The 13,906-nt window shown below is 45.9% G+C and overlaps 1 protein-coding gene across 2 annotated transcripts in view; it reads left to right on the forward strand.

Annotated features, from left to right (window-relative positions):
• Positions 1-12,460: 12,460 nt before the first annotated feature.
• Positions 12,461-13,906, forward strand: part of Rhobtb1 (Rho related BTB domain containing 1) — a 74,566-nt gene continuing 73,120 nt past the window's right edge. Inside the window, exon 1 of one of the 2 annotated variants that reach the window (XM_036168449.1) lies at positions 12,461-12,516. The gene's annotated coding sequence lies outside the window, so the exon portion shown is untranslated. Of the gene's footprint in view, positions 12,517-12,900; positions 13,172-13,906 lie in introns of those variants that run through there. The other variant, XM_036168448.1, reaches the window with a different exon arrangement.

The raw sequence follows: 13,906 nt of genomic DNA on the forward strand, positions 1-13,906 counted from the left end.
CCAGTGGATGAGTAATGGATGGATGAATGGATGGGTAGATGAATGGGTGGGTGGATGGGTGGACAGATAGATAATAAGTGGACAGATGGATGGATGGATGGATAATGGATAGATGGATAGAATGGTAGATGGATAGATGGATAGAAGGATAGATGGGTGGATGGATGGATGGGTGGACAGATAGATAATAAGTGGACAGATGGATGGATGGATAATGGATAGATTGATAGACTGATAGATGGATAGAAGGATAGATGGATGATGGATGGAAGGATGGATCAATGGATAGTGAATGGACAGATAAAAGGATAGATGGATGGATGGATGGATGGATGGATGGTGGGTGATGGCTGATAGATGAGAGGGACTGTGGATACATATATTTAAAAATACAGCAATTGCTACTTTTATTCATTTATTTGACAGGTATCAAAATAAGCCCAGGCAGGTAGACTATCTCTACCTGCTTGACTGAAAAGTGGTAGGGACAACATCGGCACTGAGTGTGACACATTCCCCCTGCTAAGTGCTGTGAGGCCTGAGCTAGTCAGCCTTTTATTTGTTTCCATTTTGTTTCCGCATTTAGAACCCAGGCTGAGAGACATTATCAGCAGTATCATCCCTTTGTCCAGCTGCATGTAAAGTATTCAGCAGTCACATTTTCATCATCTCACTGTCAGAGTCCCTGCTCCCTGGCAGAGCTTTTGAAGTGACCTAGAGTGAACATTGCTTACTTGGCAACCACCATCTGGCATTGTTCCTCTGTGGACTTTGCCTTCTCCCACATCTCTCAAAAAAGATCCCCACCCCACCCCCAGCAAATACTATACTATACTGCACTCAGGGGCTGGATGCAGGAGAATCAGATGTTCAAAGCCATCTTTGGCTACACAGAGAGCTCAAGTTTAGTCTTGGGTATGTGAGATCCTGACTCACAAAAATGAGCATGTCATACTGTACGTGCCCATTCTGAAAGCAAGAGCCGTGCCTGGGTGGTAGGTGGCCTTCCACTCTGAAAAGCATGGGTCTGGTATGCCTTCCTCTGCTTTCAACCAGTATGTGAATCAAAGATGGGTGATGAGTTTCATCAGCTGCTAGTGGAGACTTACTGGGATGGTCATGTGGTTTTCTCTTCTGTTAAGGCAGTCCTAATTGGTTTTTGAGCAGGAGTCCTGCTGATCTCACAGCCTTCCAACCATACATATGTTCTCCTGAAGTAAGCACCCACACTATTGGGTTTTTAAGTTGTATTTATTATTACTAAGTGTGTGTGTGTGTGTGTGTGTGTGTGTGTGTGTGTGTGTGTAAGAGAGAGATAGAGGGAGGGAAGGAGAGAGAAAGAATTGTGATGTATGTGTCTGTGACACCTTCAGGGCTCCTCTTTTCCTCCCACTGAGTTCCAAGAATTGAACTTATGCCATCAGGTTGTATAGCAAGTGCTTTTACCCACTGTGGAGCCCACATTACTGTTATTTGGATGTTAACTCAGCATCACATTGTTCGGCAACCCCTGGCTCTGGATACACTCTTATATAGATTGTGAGTTCTGTTTGCTACCATTTTGTTTCAGATTTGGGAGTTTGTGTTTGTGATAACCTGGTCAGATTTTATCAAGAGTGAGTTGAGTCTTAATCTTGAGTTATTGACCCCAGGTATCATTATATATATATATATATATATATATATATATATATATATATATATATATATATATATAGTGTGTGTGTGTCTGTGTGTGTGTGTGTGTGTGTGTGTGTTGTATTTAGATATATAAGCAATCCTCCTGAATTTGAGTACAATTTTCAAAACTAACCTTGCAGAAGGGGGCTGGGGAGATGTCTCCATAGATAATGTTCTTGACATGCAAGCATGAAGACATGTAAAAGCATCATGTAAAAGCTGTGTGCTACAGCAGGCCAGTGCTGGGGGAGGGTGAAGACAGGAGGGCCTTTGGTGTTTGCTGGTCAGCCAGTGTAACCTTGTTAATGAGTTCCAGGCTCAGTGGGAGACCTGTCTCAGAAAAGAAGGTAGACAGAGAATAACAGAGGAAGATACCTAACATCACAATCCGGCCTCCACAGGCATGCAGCCACATGTAGAAGGATTTGTGCTATGTAAGGAGAGCTGGCAATTATCTGCGGTATGGAGTAACCTAGGACAGCTACTCCATGAATAATTGACCACAGTGACCAGTATGTCTTTCCAATCCGAAGGAGCCATCCTTGCTACATGAGTCACATGGTTGGTCCAGGCTTGGCAGAGTTCCTACGTTATTTACTCTGATGTTCACAGGATGCTCAGCTGAACATTATAAATCAATGGTCAACACGTTAACCACGAAGATCCCCTGCGGATATGGATGGGCAGCTCAACACATACTATTGCCCTAGGATAAATGCATAATTTGTACTTTCATATGTAAATGCCCCCCAAGATGTCCTGCTATGAGAAATAGAACTTTTTGTTTTGTTTTGTTTTTGTTTTTGTTTTTTGAGACAGGGTTTCTCTGTGTAGCTTTGTGTCTTTCCTGGATCTCGCTCTGTAGACCAGGCTGGCCTCGAACTCACCTGGCTCTGCCTCCCAAGTGCTGGGATTAAAGGCGTGTGCCACCACCGCCCAGCGAGAAATATAACTTTAAGAAAAAGATCAAATAAGAAATGTCTCCTGAGCTGGCTGGGTGCTCAGAAGCTAAAGGGTTAGTGCCCACTGTGTGCTGACTGTCTCTCGCTCAGCAGGTCTATTAAACTTTGGGAATTGCTCCTTGACTAGGCTCTCTTACCTACTGTTCACCGCTAAATTATTTGGATAATTTAAAAGGAGAAATTTATCTGCTTTCCTTCTATCCAGATGTTGTTCTCTCTCTACTCACCCTTTCCACTCAAAAATGGCCAGATTCACAAGTACAAAAGAACACCACCGCCATAAACAGCGAATAATCTTTACTACATGTGCGGAACACTACATAGAATATTTGAATATAATTGAGTGTCTTCTGTGTTATTTGGAGACCCTAAACTCAAACCAAATGAGCCATTTAGAAGTCATTAACGAAACTTTCATCTTCATTTAGTAATGAGTATCCTAAAGACTTCTGTCCTTGTTGAGCACATATTTTATGCTTTCCCGTGAGTACGAAGTGCTTTGGAAACCACTCTCTATTCCATCTTTCTAGAATTCTTTAGAAGGAAAGTGGCATGCCCTGGAATGCCTCTCAGGCATAAACTCTTCTCTGCAGTCTGAGCACTTTCGTTTGACTGGTGAGTCAACTGTGTCCTGGCAAGTGACACAGTGCACCCAAGCAAGTTCTCCTATGGGAACCCCAAATGGTCCAGCCAAGTGTCATCAGCCATGCACACGCCTGTGGTCAGGCCCCACCACACCCTGTCTTTGGATTCAAGAAATGAAATCAAAATCAAAAGTAAGTTGAACACTGATTTTGGTTTCCTGTGAGTGTTTCAATTATACAAATACCTTTAGCTACTCCAGAGCCAAGAAACCCAGAGGAAAAATAGAAGATGTGGTGTCTTTAGCAAGGACATTGTATTGGCGCAGAATAGGAAGAAATGTCACTTTTAAGCCAATGGTCTGCACACATTTGTATAGCTGGCTCTCCCACTAGGTAGATATGGATATTTAAACATCAAGAGATATTCTTCATTTGAATAATTAAAAATAACTGGCATAATCTCTGGGAGCCCAGCTCCCTACCTCACCCATGTTGCCTATTGTAGATAAATTGTACTTCATAGCCACTCCATCTGGCAAAGCAGGCTGTTTCGGCTGTATGGCTTTCCCTTTGAATCAATCTGTTATCACTAGCATTAGATGAAACACCGCCATCTCCTCTCGCCTCCTAGGAAGTGGAGCGATGACTTCATCTCTTCAGGAAATAGCAAGGAATGAACGCAAAGTAGCTCCTTTGTCTTGATGGCAGGGAGGTAATATCATTCAGGGACGCTTGACCAGTAGGTGTTAGCCACTTGTCAGAGATCATGAGGAACTCTGAGTTCTTACCTTGTAAATACCAGAGCCCTTTGAATCTCTCTGACTTCAGATGCAAACTATGATGCACTGTAGACTTCTAGTAAGTGGCTTTGCCTTTCTGAATCTAGGCTTGCTCATCTATAATATAGGAATTTTAATGCCACCTTTCCATAAAGTCACTATGAGAAGTTCATGACTGTCAAAGTCTTGGGCCCCTCACCTAATACATAGTAGGTGCTTACTAAATGTTAGCTGGTATTACAGATATAAAATCATGTGTGCTAATGACATGTCAATCTTTGTGAAATGTGTTTTTAGATCTCAAAGTGACCCTTCATGGGTAATATATGTTGGCAGTAATTACAGCAGGATAAATGGACACTCCTCCTTTACAGCCTCAGCTTTGTTAAATATGTGGCTTGTATATATGATTAGAAAGAATTATAACTAAGAAATCCCGCAAAAAAAAAAAAATGTTGTTTATCATGACATTCAAAATGCTTGGGATCAGAAACCTTTCAGATTTTGGATTTTGTTGGAGTGTGGAATTTATTATACTGACATAATGAGCTATCTTGGGTATAGAAACAAGTCTAAACAGGAAATGCATTTGTATTTCATAAACTTTATACATATAACTGTAAGTTATATATTTTCATTGATTTTTGTGCACAAAACAATCTTCTAATATGAAAATTTCCACAGTGATATCATGCCAGCACTCAAAAGTTGTTGGAATTTCAGTCTTTTGTATTTTCAGGTTAGGGATGCTCAACTTGGGTTTAAAGCTATGGCATCTCGGGAGACAGCTCAGTTGGTTAAGTGCTTGCAAGCTTGAGGACCCATAACCAACACACAAAGGCAGAGTGTGGTGTCCAGTGGTTCCCAACAGTCTGGCCTCATTCTAGTAGATGAGTCCTAGGTCTTACTGAGAGACCTTGACTCTACAAAACAAAGTAGATAGCTTCTGAAGAACACTCCTGGTTGTGAACTCTGGCCTCCACAGGCTTGTTCACCCCCCCACCCCCCATACACATGTGCATGCGTGTGTACACAAGGGCACAAAGACACTAAGATACAGGGAGAGAGACAGAGAGAGCAAAAGATGGATGGATGGGTGGGTGGGTGGGTGGGTGGATGGATGAATGGATGGATAGATGCGTAGATAGATAGAAAGAAAGAAAACTATTGGCTTTTCTGCCCATGGTACTGTTTGAATTTCTCTGGGCAAAGATGAAAACTGACAGGAAACTTCCATGCCTCTCCTCCAAACCCTAGGTTCCTTAAGACTGATCCTGTAACAGAAATATCCTGGCCCCTGGCCTCCTTGGCTTATATGTACAAGAGAAGAAACACAAAGTTGATCCTGACATGCTTAACTGATTATGTCACTCACAGAGATGCAGTTAACGGCTTGCCCATGAAGGGGAACTTACCAAGTGATAAATGACCTGTGAAATATTCAACATAAATCTTCTCAGAGCTAAGGAGATCCCCTGGTGTTGTCTGTTCAAACTGATCTTCACAAGTCCCCGGGAGGAAGTCGGGCATCTGCACACTCGTGTTAGGAGCACGTTTGAAAGGCGTTGTACCAATTGAAGACAACAAGCCTCATGGCTTATTCTGTCTCTGGACATGTTAGGTGTCCTTCAAAGACACTGGTATTTCTTTGTGTACTCATTTTTTTTCCCCAGGGAAATCTATTTAGAACTCAGTGAGCTTAAAAATCTTTGTACTTAAAAAATATTTGCTTGCACGTGGCCTAGGAGCAGGCATGGAATTTGGGGTTAGTCAGTGTGGTTCCCCTGTCACAGGAACAAGTCACTCGACCTCTGGAAAACCTCACTTCTCAGTCTCTTGTGTTGGAGATAGTGTGTTTCAATGTTGTTCTGAAGATCAAATGGCATATACATTAAGCACACTGAGTGAGCAAGCGAGTGTGATACGAATTCAGGCTGTGGGTGGAATTGTTGTCCTGAAGTGAGGGGGTTTGTGTGCGTGTATATGCAGTGTACTTATTTTTCTGGTTTCTTCATGGAGGACAGTTCACTACTATGAGTGGAGAAACACACAGCAGCTGGACGTCGGTAACACCAAGACTCCCACAGCTGGAGTTACAGGCAGTTGTGAGCCAACTGATGTATGTGCTGGGAACTGAACTCAGGTTCTCTGCATGAGTAGTTGTGTGCTTGGAACCCCACACACGGTACTTCTCAATGGCCTCCTGAGCCCATTTTCATATTTCTAGATCTGTACACACCTTTACCTTCTACTTCAACATTCTTCCCTTTACCATTAGCAACTGTTCAGTAAGGAATCACTCCTGCCTTCCTGTGGCTTTTGAGCCACTACGTGCGCGCACACACACTAAATAAAATCACATGACTACTTAATGGGTGGCCAAAATGCAGCTGTTTTCTTTTTCTTCTTTTCTTATTCATGTTCCCTTTACTGTATGATTAGGGTTTTATTGGTTGTTTTGGTGGTGAGGTTGGAGTTGATGCTTATTTAGTGAAAATAAACAATTATTATGTATAACAGTCAGGCAAGAGAGCTTTTAACATGCCATGGCACATGAATGTTATTTATTTTTAATCAGGTAAGACTGAAAAATAGCTTTAACATATTTTGTAGTATTGACAATGAATGTTCATGTCAGTTTGTCCCTGAAATAAATGTTCTTTAGAGACACAGAACATTTTTCCAAGACAGAACCATATTGTTAACTTTGAAAAGCTGACAACACACAATGGACTCAGATCTTTTCCGGTCTCTACTTCCATAATGGAGCAAAGGGCAGCTGGCTCCTGCCTCCTGAGCATGCCGAGCTAAGTCAGTGAGGGCTAGCTTGGCCAGAAAGACTTTTGACTAGAAGAAGAATGTCAAAAGGCTTGCAAAATCACATTTTTAACAAACTCATCCAACACCAACAGGAAACCCAAAAAACAATGCATAGAGAAAGAATATTATGCCACCCTCCAAGCATACAATAATATGTTGTGTGGACTCAATTTTGTCTATTTTCATTCACTGAGATCTAGAACAATAAAAATTGTGCTATGAATTTTGGCCTGAAAAAAATTAAAAAGTACAGAATCTTTAATACATTGATCTTTAAGTGGGTAACCATCCAAATCCCATGGTCAGCTTAACCTATTATCTTTTTCTACAATTATCCTTTAAAATATGAGTTTGTCCACCCAACCACCCTAGGATAGAACGAAATACACACAGCTCTACAAGACTTGGTGATGCCATCTACTTGCAGTTTTTAGGAAATCAGGGTAAGTGATGTTGTCTCCCACAAACCAGCGGAGCTCTGGTGTCCTCCAGAGCTCACGGCAGAAAGCAGAAAGAGTTAGGGACCTCTACGGTTGCAGGGTTGACTTGAAAAACACGTGCAGCAAATTAATTTTATGGTAGGGTACCCCCACACACACACACAGCTGGGTCTCTCAGAACCAAGGGCTTTTATGCTTAAGCGAATGTAGCTTCATACAAAACCTTTCTGGGGTGCTGGAGACAGAAAAGATAGTTTCATGTGGCAGGAACAGCAACCGCGCAAAAGTTGAGGACATGGCCCCAAAACAGAAAGGTGGGAAATCCCTGTGCTAGCTGGTCTGGTTAGCACAACTTACAGGCATGTTGTTCCAACATTTGGATACTGGATAAAAGGGTATCTGCAGAAATGGGGTCCTGAGAGGTCATTTCCTCTTCGGGCCATCAACACATCATTTTGGAAGTGCACAGACTCACATCTCTGCCCCCTGTCACTCACCAAACATAGGCCTGAGGATGGAGCAGTTCAGATCAACCCTATGGCTTCTGAAAGCCTGGCATCCAGGGTGATTTAGACAAAGCTGCTTGTAAAGGCTCATGAAATCCAGCACCCTGCCTTACCCTGCTCTAGAGCCCGGGACAATTCTTTAGAGGCATCTCTCGGTGGAGGCAGCCTGCCCATGTGCCACCAGCCACTTTGTCTCTTAGGTGCCACAACGTTCTTGGCCATTGCAACAACAGTTCTGTCAACCCAGCGATCTCCCCCAACAGCTGTTTTTCAAAAAAAAAAAAAAAAAAAAAAAAAAAAAAAAAAAAAAAAAACCAAAAAACCTTTTGACCAAATGCAGCTGTTCTTTAAAAGTAGGCCTATTGGCCAGCGTACTTTCTCCCGCGTCTTCACTTCCCTGTAAGCGCTTACCTGAAACGACTCCCTGGCACCTGCCACTCATTGTCCAGGCAGACTTCCATACTGCCAGCTGAGCATCAGATATGGCATCCCAGACCGATGGGTGGACAGTGGAAGCTTGCACACCCCAGTGGTCCAAGCTGCCCACTGGAGGAGACATTTGCGCCTGCGCAAGAGGGAGGGGCGTTGGCTCCTCGGGCTGTCGGTTACAGACCGCTAAAATGAGGACTTAACACCACATGACTGAGAAAAGCCCCTCCATGGGAATTACATGTAAGTAATCCCACATACCCACGGATATACTGAAAAAAGATTCGGGCAATAGAAGCCCTGAGCATTTGTAATTGAGTTGATGATAGTTTTCCTTGGGGGGTGGGGGGTGGAGCTGTGCATATTTAGTTTGCAATTTGAAAATTATGACCCCAGAATGGTTTTTTTATTTTTATTTTATTTAATTCAACAATAAAGAGCAGGGGGATTGACTCAGCAGCTGTGAGCCTTGCAGCTCTTGCAAAGGTCTAGAGTTCAGATCCCAGAACCCACTGCCGGGCGGCTCTCACCCACCTTCAAACTCAAGGGATCTGACTCCCTCTTCTGGCTTTTGCAGGCACCTGCACTCATGTGCGCACACGCCTAGGCCGACATACAGAAGTACACATACTTAAACATAAAAATAAGTATTTAAAAAAATTAAGAACATTCAACAAAAGAAAGATAACTCAGCTACAAAATAACCTAAGACATGAACGTCTCTCTCAGCGAGAAGGAGATAAGTGTGGTCAGTTAGCCCAGGTAGAGATTTGACAGTAGGGTTAGGGTTGGGGAAAATGCAAATTGAAACCAGAATGAGTTCTTCTCACCACTATTGAGCCATAATTTCATAAACAAACAAACAAAGTGATGATAACAAATACTACTGGTGGGAATGTGAGACATACAGTCATTCTGGAAATAAAGTCTGGCAGCTTATTTAACATTTGATTCAGGATTTGGCATTCTTAAGCACTCATCTCAAAGAAAGAAAGGAAGGAAGGAAGAAAGGAAAAAGAAAAGAAACAGCCACACAAAAACTTGTGTACAAATGTTTATGGAGGTGTTTTTTAATTGACGAAAAATATTGAAAGAACTTGAATGTCATTCCATGGGTGAAGGAACACACCCTGGTATGTCCATATAATAGATATATTTGTCAGCAATGAAAAGAACTATGGATGCAGGCAACACCCAGGGTGGACCTCCAGAGCAGTATGTGCAGTGAAAAATGCAATCTGAAAATATTACACATTAATATTCCAAATAGTATGTCTCATAGTGGTAAAAATCTAGAAATGGGGGGGGAAGATTAATGGTTGCAGGGGAATCATGAATGCCAAAGAGTCAGTAACAAATGGTTTTATTGGTAATTAAATAACACTTATATATGTAAATTGTGGTGTTTAAGCTTTTAATGTATTATTATTATTGTGTGTGTGAACATAAGCACACACATGTGAGATGGCTGACCTAGGATGGTTTTGGTTGTTGGTGTTGTTTTGGCTAGGGGATGTTTTATTTTGTTTTTTTTGGGGGGGGAGGGGGGTTTGTTTTGTGTTTGGGGGTGGTTTGTTATTGTTTTTTGTTTTTTCTTTCTGGCTTGGGATTTTTTTGGAGGGGGGCAATTATCATTGGTAAAATACCTACCATAAAAATTCTAACATTACTTTTGGGCAATAAAACAAGTATTTGGAGAGAAAAAAACTGTTGACTAATTGCCAATGAGGCTCCAATTCTTGTTATGTGAGGTGAACGGTATTGATTGTGTTCGCGAACAGCACTTTTTGACCAGAAAGGCCAGTTCATGTGCGGGCTGGAGCACAGATGAGGCCTTGCATGATGCTGCATATCCACTTAGTTCCTCTTCTCTCTTAGTTCTCTCTTTCCTGTTGGTAGTTACAGCACATGCAGCGTGCCTAGCCAGTCCTCCACCTTCACAAATCAGAAGTCACATGTGTGAAGTATGGGGCTGCGTGGCCCTAGATGTAGACTGCAGTGTCTTCTTGAAATCCCTGTTCTTGCTCGGAAAAAATTTCCAACAGTTTTTCCTCTGCTGTATCTGAAGTCACAGTTACTAACCATTTACTTTCCTGGAACTTCTTCCAATCATTCCCCTCAGGTTCAGGTATTCCGTGAGGCCCATTCCAAAAATGGCTTGTAGCCATTCTGTGCCCACTTTACAAGAATGGCCCTTTGGGAGCTCGGGAGAGAGGCAGGCAGAAGAATTCCAAGAGTATGCACAGTGCTGGGTGTCTTCCTACTCTCAGCACCTGCCTGATGCTTCACAAAAACATTGCCACTTATGCTTTTTATTGTTTGTGTGTGTGTGCAGATGTGTGCACATGCTCATGTGAGGGGGGAGGTAATGAATGGTCCACATCTGTGCTCTTGCTTGTGGAGTCCAGAGGTCAGCCTTAGGGTTATACCATAGGAGCTGCCCACGCCCCTGCTTTTGGAGGCAAGGTCTCTCACTGGGACTGGGGGCTGCTGAATCAGCTAGGCTTTGAACCAGTGAGCCCCAGGCATCCTATTATCCCCCACCTCACCAGCAGAGGGAATCACAAGGACATGGCATCATGCCAGGCTTTTTGCATGGTTGCTGAAGATCAGACTCCATCCCCGTGCTCATGTGGCAAGGACTTTACTGAGCTATCTCACCACACCCATCTTTTTAATGTATGACTGGGGAAGTGAAAGACACCGAAGAGAACCGGATGTCACAAAGACAGTTAGTGATAAGACCAGCCCCAGATGACCCAGGCACAAATGTCAGCAACTAACAACATGAAGCCATTCCCCGCTGCATTTGGGGGCCACAATACATATTGCTTCCCATTTCTCAGTTACTGCCTCATTCTCAGTGCCCAGGGTGGCTTGAAAAAAAAAGGGGGGACCTGTCTTGAAGTAGAGCTGCTTGCTAACGGTGACAGGGTCAATGAACTTTCCTTAAGAAACACATCCATGAAGAGAAGGTTTATTGGTTGAGTCTTTCAACATGGCGTCCCTTTAAAACCGAAGCCAAGTCAATGACCACATCCCTTCATGGATCCACCTTTCACATCTCAGATACCAGATTTTTATTCCTCCTCTTCCTAGGATCAAAAAGCTAGGGCCTTGATGACCCCATTTCCAGCAACAGTGCATTAAAGATTGCCTAGACCGCATAGGTTGTCCACACTACATTTTCTTGTAAAAACATTTGATTTACCCAGCATGTTGGTGGTACAAGCCTGCAGTCAATGTGCCCAAGAGGTGGAGTCAGGGGGGGTCAGGAGTTCAAGGCCAGCCTTGGCAAGATAGCAAGTTTGAGATCAGCTTTGGTTACAGGAGACTCTGAATCTAAGGGAGGGGCAGGGAATTACCAAAGGGACTGAATTTCATTCAGGAATTGTAGGGAGGGAGAGAAATACATCTATGAAAACTAGAGGTGGTTTCCTGACAGGGGGAGGGAGGTATTACTGCAAGAGAGGTTTGTTTGTTGTTTTCTTTAGGGGAGACTTGGAAGATAACACAAAGAAATCGCCCTTACATTAAAATAGACCTTCCCTGCCCTCCCGAAATCTTGGCAGTGCCTTACCTAAGAACTGATGGAGGCCAAGGATGTATTGTGCCATCTTTGTGTCCGCCTTGGTGCTCAGCCTTCACAAGGGTTTATAAACGTAACACATCCCTAGCTGAAGGCATTCACACCCTAATCCCCCAGCTGTCTTTTTGCAGGACTGGAGTGAGCGGATTACAGAGTTGAGCCTAAGAGGCAGTTTAGAAGGCAGACTAAAAGTTCCCTGCAGGCAGGAGCCAAATTAGTTGTGTCCACTGCCACCTCCTTAGAGTTTGGCGTGATGTTTGACATCCCTAGGCACCTAGGCATTTCTTATGTGTATGCATGAAAAATAGCCATGATTCTGCCCTCAGAACTCACAATCGCCTTGAAAGTCCAGAACGTCCCTGAGAAGGGCTGGCTGTCTTTGGTTTCCAAGACTTTCTGCGGACCCAGGAGAGACCGATATCAGCTTCAGATCTTACTTACCCCCAACCTCTCCAAAAGGAGCCGTAAAGCGCTTGGTTTCTGGGGTCTAGCGTAGCAGGGCGTCCCCTCCACACCGCCTCCTGCAGGGACCCCTCAAGCCCAGAGGAGGGGAAGGTGACCAGGAGGGGGAGAGCCAGCCTGCACGTGCAGCGCCCAGGGGAGGAGGCTGGGCCAGTGCAGCGCTTAGTCAGCAGCTGGGCTTGGTTTTGAAACAAAAGCCAATGTCCTCCCTCCGAGTCTGCGGCCGGTCAGTTCCTAGGGGGAAGAAAGCTATGCTGCCCAGCCGGTTAGTGGCCCAACTTACTTTTCCTGAGCCCGGGACTGAGGGCCAGCGGATGTTCGGGAGTGGGTGGGATGCTGCGGGGAGGGGGCGCGGGGACAGCTCTCACACACCCTGCCCTGCTCTGGCGTCTGCTTGGCCCGAGACCGGGTCCCTGGGGGTGCCAGGCACACGCTCGTCCCGGCCAAGCACCCTGGAGCCCAGGCCCCTCCGGAGTGCGTGCAGCCGAGGCACCTTCGCCACCTCGCGTCCCACAGCTCAGACACACCAGGCCCTGGTTTCATGAATGAAATCCAATCGTGTGGTTATAAATAGCCGCCAAGGCTGCTCACGTCACGGTGGAGAGAGGGAGCGATCGGAGGCCGCCACCGTCGTTGCTCGCTCCGTGCCGGGGCTCAGGGTTCCGCCCGGTGCCCCGCCTGGCCGGGGACTGGGGGCGGGAGGAGGGCAGGGCTGGAGGCAACAGCGACTGCGGGGACGAGGCCCGTGGCCTGGGCTGGGACGCGGACTTGGACGCGGCCGGGCGCGGCTGTGCCATGCTGCCTTTGTGCCACGCCGAGCGGGTGGCGCGCGGCGCGCAGGGTCCCCGCGTCCCCGCGAGCGCGCGCGGCGGGGGCCGCTGCTGAGCGGCGGAGGGAGCCGGGTCTCGCTCGGCTGCAGGGTAGGTGGTTGTGTCGTGCCGAGTCCCCAGTGCAGAGCCCCAGCTCCCGATCGCCCCGTGGGTGGTAGGTGGGGACCCCGGCCCATGTGTCCCAGCGACATGTGCGGGAGCAAGCTGATGGGAGGCAGGGGACAGTCCCCTCCCAGGCGCGTGAGCTGAAGAGATACCCGCCCCAGCCGCACCCCTAACTTGTAGCTGCTGAGAACACGTACAACAGGCACCTTAGGAGGCCGGCTGCACCAGGGCGGGTGCTGCCGCGCCCCCGGGAAGGCGCCTTTTCCTCGAAGGACCGTGGCGGGGGATCCCGGGATCCGAGAAGCGAGGAGCTCTGATCCCTTGGGCGCTCCCACTGCCGGGAGCGGTGCTTTCGGGTTCACGGCGACGCCCCTGGCCCTCCCCCCACCCCAAGCACTGTGACCAGGGAGTCGGTTGTGAGTTGCTGTGACAACCGGTACACGCTGCCTGTGAGGGGCTTGCACACACCTGAACTTGTGTGTGGGCTTCAGCTTACTGGGTTAACAGCCAGGTATATGGGGAGATGTACAGAAGAGATCCACACCCACCCACCACACCCCACGCCCCAAAAAACAAGCGGAAGAAAGGCAAGACTGTGTAAAAATATATCATTCGATCCCGCTGTTGGCCGTGCGGTTTCCATCCCGTCTCAAACTACTCAACGGAGGAGCAAAGTCAATATTTAGACTTGGACAAGCCAGAAAGTTAGGAGGGAGCGCC

Source organism: Onychomys torridus, chromosome 18 (genome assembly GCF_903995425.1).
Source record: "Onychomys torridus chromosome 18, mOncTor1.1, whole genome shotgun sequence".
Lineage (NCBI taxonomy): Eukaryota > Metazoa > Chordata > Mammalia > Rodentia > Cricetidae > Onychomys > Onychomys torridus.